At 42.1% G+C, this 7,553-nt stretch overlaps 1 protein-coding gene across 1 annotated transcript in view; it reads right to left on the reverse strand.

The window, feature by feature from the left end:
* The window catches only part of PRPS1 (phosphoribosyl pyrophosphate synthetase 1), a 22,878-nt gene extending 15,683 nt beyond the window's left edge, over nt 1–7,195 (reverse strand). The window contains exon 1 of the mRNA XM_011970440.1: nt 6,869–7,195. The gene's annotated coding sequence lies outside the window, so the exon portion shown is untranslated. The remainder of the gene's footprint in view (nt 1–6,868) is intronic.
* Nucleotides 7,196–7,553: the final 358 nt, after the last annotated feature.

The following is a 7,553-nucleotide window of genomic DNA, read 5'->3' on the forward strand; positions in this document are numbered from 1 at the left end:
TGCCTCAGCCTCCTGAGTAGCTGGGACTACAGGCGCACGCCACCACACCCAGCTAATTTTTTGTATTTTCAGTAGAGACGGGGTTTCACCATGTTGGCCAGGATGGTCTCGATCTCTTGACCTCGTGATCTGCCTGCCTTGGCCTCCCAAAGTGCTGGGATTACAGGTGTAAACCACCGAGCCTGGCCCAGATCTTTCTTTACTACTAGCTCTGCCCTTTGAGAGATGTCAAGCTGAAAGAATCACTTTTATGTTTTATGTTGAACAACTCTGTGGTTGGGAGGCAGACGCAGGAGGATCACTTGAGCCCAAGAGTTTGAGGCCAGCCTGGGCAACATAAAGAGACCTCCTCTCTACAAAACAACTTAAAAATTAGTCAGGCATGGTGGCAAGTGCCTGTGATCGCAGCTACTGGGGAGACTGAGGTGAGAGGATTGCTTCAGCCCAGGAGTTAGGAGCCATGATAATGCCACTGTATTCCAGCCTGGGTGATAGAGTGAGAACCTGTCTCAAAAAAAAAAAAAAAAAAAAAAAAAACCTCAGAAAATTTTAATCCTGCTCGCATTCATTCTCCATATACCAGCTCCTTGACCAAAATATCTATTTCCCTGGAGGAAAATAAAAGTCAGGCAGGCATACTGATTTCCAAACATGTATCAGAAGCTTATGGCTCTTGTTTCAGTCAAGAACACAGAATACCATCTGTGCTTCAGACATTCACTTGCCAGAGTCAGGATGTTTGATTAAAAGTTGGAGAACAAATGAACAAACGTAGTTTGACAATTGATATTAGACAGTATAAGGGACAAGCTATTCCGCTATGTTTTTAAACCTTTATCATTATCAAGTAAGACCAGAAAACAACATTCTTAGACCACAGCGGCTTATCTCCCTTTACAAATGCCTCAACTATCAGTCAATATAAAAAATACCCACAAAATTGCTATATTGTGCATGATGTTACTCGATATCACTATTTAGAGGTCTCACCCATAAAATTCTTAGGATTTTGTGCCTGGAAATTTCTAAATAACTTTATGAAAATAAAAACCACATAATCCATTGCATATGCCTTTAACCCTCTGGCTGTCAGGAAGCCAAGGGATACAATTTAAAAAAAGTAACACTAGGAGGGGCAGGGTGGCTCATGCCTGTAATTCCAGCACTTTGGGAGGCGGAGACGGGCAGATTACCTGAGGTCAGGAGATCGAGACCATCCTGGTTAACACGGTGAAACCCCGTCTCTACTTAAAAAAAAAAAAAAAAAAAAATTTGCCGGGCGTGGTGGCGGGCACCTGTAGTCTCAGCTACTTGGGAGGCTGAGGCAGGAGAATGGCGTGAACCCAAGAGGCAGGGCTTGCAGTGAGCCAAGATCGCGCCACTGCACTCCAGCCTGGGAGACGCTCCAGACTCCGTCTCAAATAAATAAATAAATAAATAAATAAAATAAAAAGTAACACTAAACTTTAGTAATTGTTTTATGCCAAATTGCTGCCACAATTACTGTAGTCCATGGTTCTGTAAGGCTTCTGATACCTACCTTAACAAACAGTTTGTACTTGTGATTATCAAACATACTTCAAATCCTTTCTTGAAAGCAGGTGAGATATTATTTAAAAATTAAATTATCACTGCTAATTAAAACATCAAAGGGCATCTAATATATAGCTTTAGTAGAGATTATTATTTTATTTTATTTATTTATTGATTTTTTTGAGACGGAATCTCACTCTGTCATCCAGGCTGCAGTGCAATGGTGTGATCTCTGCTCACTGCAACCTCTGCCTCCCGGGTTCAAGCGATTCTCCTGCCTCAGTCTCCCAAGTAGCTGGGACTACAGGTGTGTGCCACCACACCCGGCTAAGTTTTGTATTTTTAGTAGAGACAGGGTTTCGCCACATTGGCCAGGCTGGTCTCAAACTCCTGACCTCAGGTGATCCGCCTGCCTCGGCCTCCCAAAGTGCTGGAATTGCAGGTGTGAGCCATCGCACCCAGACAAGGTGATTATTTTTAAAATATACATATTCTAACATCACATAAGGCTTGAATAATAATTTTTTATAAATCACTTATCAAACAAAAAATATAAAATAAATAAAAATCACTTATCAGCTCACCACCCAACACAATCGCTAGTACCATTTTTGTTATTATATCACTTAATAATCAACCAACAGCTCAGCTATTTCTCAAAGCCAAACTTTTTAAAATTAAAAGCTACCTTCCGCATAGAAGGATATTTGTTATAAGGCATGTATCTAATAACTTGAAAAGGTTATTTAACTGTTTAAAAAATGTGGTGCTTTTGAAAAGATTTTACAAAAACAAAACAAAAATAGAGAAGCTTAGAAAGAAAATACATAAATAAAATAAGGTGGTGCAAGTAAACTAGGTGATACTGCCTTGTTTTACTGTGTATAATTCTAATTTCACTTATTAAGACCAATCTTTCCCTATAGTAGTACTATAACATACAGACTTTGTTTGATAAAGTCTTAAAGAGTCCATGAATTGCACTCCGATTATACAGCTTGGTTCAAGAAGTCCTCTAAAAATCTTAACCTTATTCTTATGGTTTCTTCTAAGTTATGGCAGTGATTGAGAAGAACACTTGTGCCTAAAACCTGTTTGCTCCTAACATAATCTATTAAGTGGAAAAACCTAGTTCAGCAATTTAGAGAGTAATACTCCTTGTTCTCTCCCTCTAGTTAATGGAGTGTTCTCCAAATGGCTTTGGGCCAATCATTCTCTCAGCTGTTTTGGTGAGGCCAGAAGACTGGCTATGTCTATCCAAATAAGTGAGAAAACTAGCTTTTCTTTTCCCTTTCCTTTAAGGTCAGGCATAAGTGTATCCAATTGACATGGAATGTGAAGAAACACCCAAAGTGAATCTGCAAGGTGGATAGTATTCTTAAGAAAATCTGAAGAATTTAGATTATGGAGATACTGGCAAGTGCAAAATACATGGGATGAACTAACCACAACCAGAAAATACAGCTCTCAGGAAAACCCTAGGCAACCAAAGTTCAAGTCTTCCTCCTCTCAGCTAGTACAGAATAACCAAATAAACCAAAGTTATTTACAAATATTGAAGAAAATAGAGTCAAAATTTTAGAATATCTAAAAGTTTTTTTTAAAGCCAGGTGAGAGATCTTGTCAGCAACAATTTAAAAGAACAATAATACCCAGAGCTGGGCAAGTTACTCTGCATCTTTACTGTAGTTTCCTTCTCTGTAAAATAGGGATAGTAAGAGTTATTCCTCATAACAGTTTTAAGGGGATTAAACACAATGTATACTAAATGCTTAGCAGGGAAACTAGCACATGTTAGGCATTCACTATACATTAAATATTATGGCTGGGTGCGGTAGCTCATGCCTATAATCCCAGCACTTTGGGAGGCCGAGGTAGGGGAATCACCTGAGGTCAGGAGTTTGAAACCAGCCTGGCCAACATGGTGAAACCCCGTCTCTACTAAAACTACAAAATATTAGCCGGGTGTGGTGGCGCATGCCTGTAATTCCAGCTATTCAGGAGGCTGAGGCAGAACTGCTTGAACCTGAGTGGCGGAGGTTGCAGTGAGCTGAGATCGCACCACTGCACTCCTGGTCAACAAGAGTGAAATTCATCTCAAAAAATAAATACATAAATATTATTAATATTGTATTATTGCTGACGAGACACATTGGTTCAACTTTTCTGGGGAGTAATCTGGCAATAGGTATCAAAAGCCTGAAAAATGGTATCTACCCTTTAACCTAATAATTACCTTCCTAGGGATTTATTTTAGGGAAATAATCAGAAATGGTCAAAGATTTATGTTCATGGATTTTCATATAAAAGCATTAGATCAAAAACTAGAAATGTCCAGTAAGAATTTGGTTATATAAGCTGGGTGCGGTGGCTCACGCCTGTAATCCCAACACTTTGGGAGGCCAAGGCGGGCGGATCACGAGGTCAGGAGTTCAAGACCAGCCTGGCCAATATAGTGAAACCCTGTTTCTACTAAAAATACGAAAAATTAGACGGGCATGGTGGCGGGTGCCTGTAATCCCAGGTACTCGGTGGGGCTGAGGCAGGAGAACTGCTTGAACCTGGGAGGCAGAGGTTGCAGTGACCCCCGAGATCACGCCATTGCACTCCAGCCCGGGTGACAGTGCGAGACTCCGTCTCAAAAAAAAAAAAAAGAATTTGGTTATATAAAACTATGGCATAATCATAAGGTAAGACTATATAGCTATTTAAAATAACATAAACTAGCCCACCTCAGTGGTACGTGCCTCTATTCTCAACTACTTGAGAGGCAGAGGCAGGCAGATCACTTGAGCCTGGGAGTTTGCGCATGCAGTGTGCTATGATTGTGCCTGTGAGTAGCTATTGGACTCCAGCCTGGGCAACATAGTGAGACCTCATCTCTAAAAAATAAATTAAAATATTTAATAATAAAAAAAAGAAAATCATATATACTAAGTATTAAAGGGAGAAACTGTTCAAAATACATTGCTAAGTGAAGAGAGCTATAAATGTATTAAACATTCTTGAAAAAGTGTATCTTACACAAATATCTGGGGAGTCAGAAATGATAATGTGACATTTATGTCAGGTGGTGAAATTAAGAGGCATATCTTCTCCCTTCTGTGTTCTACATTTTCCACATTTTCTGCAATACCATCACCACCCCTTCTTGTCAACATTTATTGTTGTACTTATGTTTTGGACAAGATCCTAAGAACTTTACTCCTAGCTCATTCAATCCTCATAATAACTGTATGGGTAGGTACTACTTTACAGATTACTGGGGCAAAGAAAGGTTAAGGATTCAGATCCAAGTTTTCTGATTTCAGCACTTTTAACACCCACCCCCTCTGTGTGTGTGTGTGTGTGTTTCCTAAATAACCAGACAGCCAAGGATGATCCTTATGTTAGAAGAAAAGCTACTCTGCTCAAGAAAGCATCAACTAAGAGTCACCTGGGGGAGCAGTTATAGGAAGCAGTTACCATTTCTTCAGTGTAGGAAAAACAAAGATGGGGGGAACTCCATAAAAAAAAAAATTGTGATTATGTTCAATGAAGATTTCAGAATATCTAGGAACCAAGAAGTTAATGATAAAGCCAAAAACAAGGAAATCTAACCGGTCAGCAATTATCCATCCTGGACTTAATAGAAATCAATCAGTCAAAAACTAAGTTGTCCTCCCCCTCTCCTCTCCTAATATATCTTCAGGTTCTGGGGTGCTGCATTATGCAGAGGGCAGAAGGATTAACACAAGGAGAAAATAAAGCTTTCAAGCCTTCACATTTTTCCTAGAGGCATAGGAAAAGGATTAAATATCCACAGGGGCCAAAGAAAACCTCTAAATGAAAAACATTATTGTCCCCTAACTATATTGCCAATCACAAAGTCTAGTCCTGTTTTGTATTCTTTATTAAGGCCCATGAGCCATAATGGTTTGGAAAAATCTAAAGACAGCAGTTTGTAAGCCTCTGTTGACTAAGGTATTGCCTGGTTACAGATGGCAATGTTTACACTATCATTTGCATCACAATCAGTAGCACAATAATTCGGGAAGAAGCTGTCCATTATCGATGACATTACTTTATCAGCTGGGTCTAAAAGAGATAAGGGGAGTCACACTTGGAAATCAGTACAAAGAAAGCAAAAAAGTCAGCAAAAGCATTTAGGAAAAAAATATTCGAAATATTCTTACCGATTATTAGGTGAAAACTTTCCCCTTAACAGATCTGTAAGATTGTGGGCAGAGCCCTGATTTAATCGATAGGGTAACAACAAAATACAAATTACACCTATCAGAAACTACAGATCCCACACTTAGGTGGAGGGGGCACTGAAATAATCAGGTAACCAAGTTATCTCTAAAACAGTCCCATGGTGCCGGTAGAGGGTGTAAGTCAGGGAAGGAAGCAAGTTTTACTGGCAAGGCAATGGAAAAAATGCAAGTTGCAATGCACTGTCCAATCCTGGTCTTCCACTACATTAGCTGTCCTCAATTATCTTTAACATTCAGGTATAAAATTGCTTCCTAAATTCCCTACACAGAGCTTAAGAAGTAGCCAAGTTCAGGATGGACTCGGTTACTGAAAAATACGCTTTTGCATTATCTGTACCACTAGCTGCACTGGGGAAGGTCAAAGATTCCAGAATTGAGGTTTCCAAGATTTTCTGGATGGCTCAAGCTGAGATGCTGGCTATCAAGGATGCAGAGTCAACGCATCACTTTAACCAATCGAGTATATTTATGGCTCCGATTACTCAGGTGGATGATTCATAAGATGAGAAAAGCCAACGCTTGCTGATCTAAGGGAAGTCGTAATAATTTTGGCGCCTGCAGTACATAACGTCAGTTTCTCTCAACACGAAGCCGAACAGACCAACACCATTTCGAATTAAAAAGCTGCTTCTTGGACTCTAGGAGAAGAAAGACCAGGAGAGCTCAGTACGCAGGTAGGCTCTCTAAATGCAAGCTAGTCCAAGAGCTGAAGCAACCCCGTCCAGCCTGGGTGGCCCAACAGCAAAGCCAAGCCACGTGTCCCTACCGCCCTGGCTAAGCGTCGATCCCCTCTCGTCGCTCTATGCAGTCACTATCTATTGGGTCCCCCAGCCCTTGCCCTCAAACGCAGAAGCTTCGCCTCACGCTCCATCTTTTGACTCCACCCCACGGCATGGTAAGAATGAACGTGACCCTCGCGCGAGAGGTAAAATAACGGAAACAGCCCGTGGGGTAGGCTAGTCACAGAGCTGCACCCTCTCCCTCCTCCCCCAGTCTGAGTTCAAGCGGCGACCCCATCCCTCCTGTCCTCCGCCGCCTGTGCAGGTGAGGTCTAGTCGGGGTCCCAACTTGGTCCTTACCAGGTCTCCTGGTTGCTGAATTTCTTCGTCACCACCTTGCCTAGCTCCAGGCCCAGGCGGTCAGCAATTTTCTGAGATAAATCCTGGTGGGAGCTGCCGCTGAAGATTTTGATATTCGGCATTCTGGCCAACTACCCTAAGCACTCCGCTAAGCGATCGCGGATGCTGCAGAGACGGGAACCGCAGTCGGCCAGAGACTCAATACTAAGCGCTTTGCGTTGCTACTCCGCCATCTTACATTCCCGCCCGGCGCGCGGCTCTAAATTACCCAGGGCGGCGGAGGTGGGGTCAGCAGCGAAGTCCACACCCAGCTGGCAACGATTAGCTAAGAGGGAGCGAAGGGCGGGGTTTGGTCCTCACTGTAGCTCTGCCTCCTTCTGATTCTCTCAGGTATTGGCTGAAGAGCATGAACGGGGACGAGTCTAACCCATAGCCCGGCCCCTTGTAGCTAGGCGGTCGGGCACAGGAGACGTTGGACTAGGGGTGGAGGGATGCTCGTGACGTCTGGGGCCACATCGTTCCCGCTAGCGGGAAATCAATCATGCCTGCTTCTTTATTTCCCCTCCCTCAGCTCAGGAAAGTAAGTCTGGCTCTGGTTTAGAGTTTCCTTTAAGAAAATCTGTTTATCAGGATGACAGCCACGAGTTTGCATGTTTCTGAACACATTTTTTATCTCTTTATAAGG

The sequence above is a fragment of the Mandrillus leucophaeus genome, unplaced genomic scaffold, assembly GCF_000951045.1.
Source record: "Mandrillus leucophaeus isolate KB7577 unplaced genomic scaffold, Mleu.le_1.0 Scaffold949, whole genome shotgun sequence".
In the NCBI taxonomy this organism is placed as follows: domain Eukaryota; kingdom Metazoa; phylum Chordata; class Mammalia; order Primates; family Cercopithecidae; genus Mandrillus; species Mandrillus leucophaeus.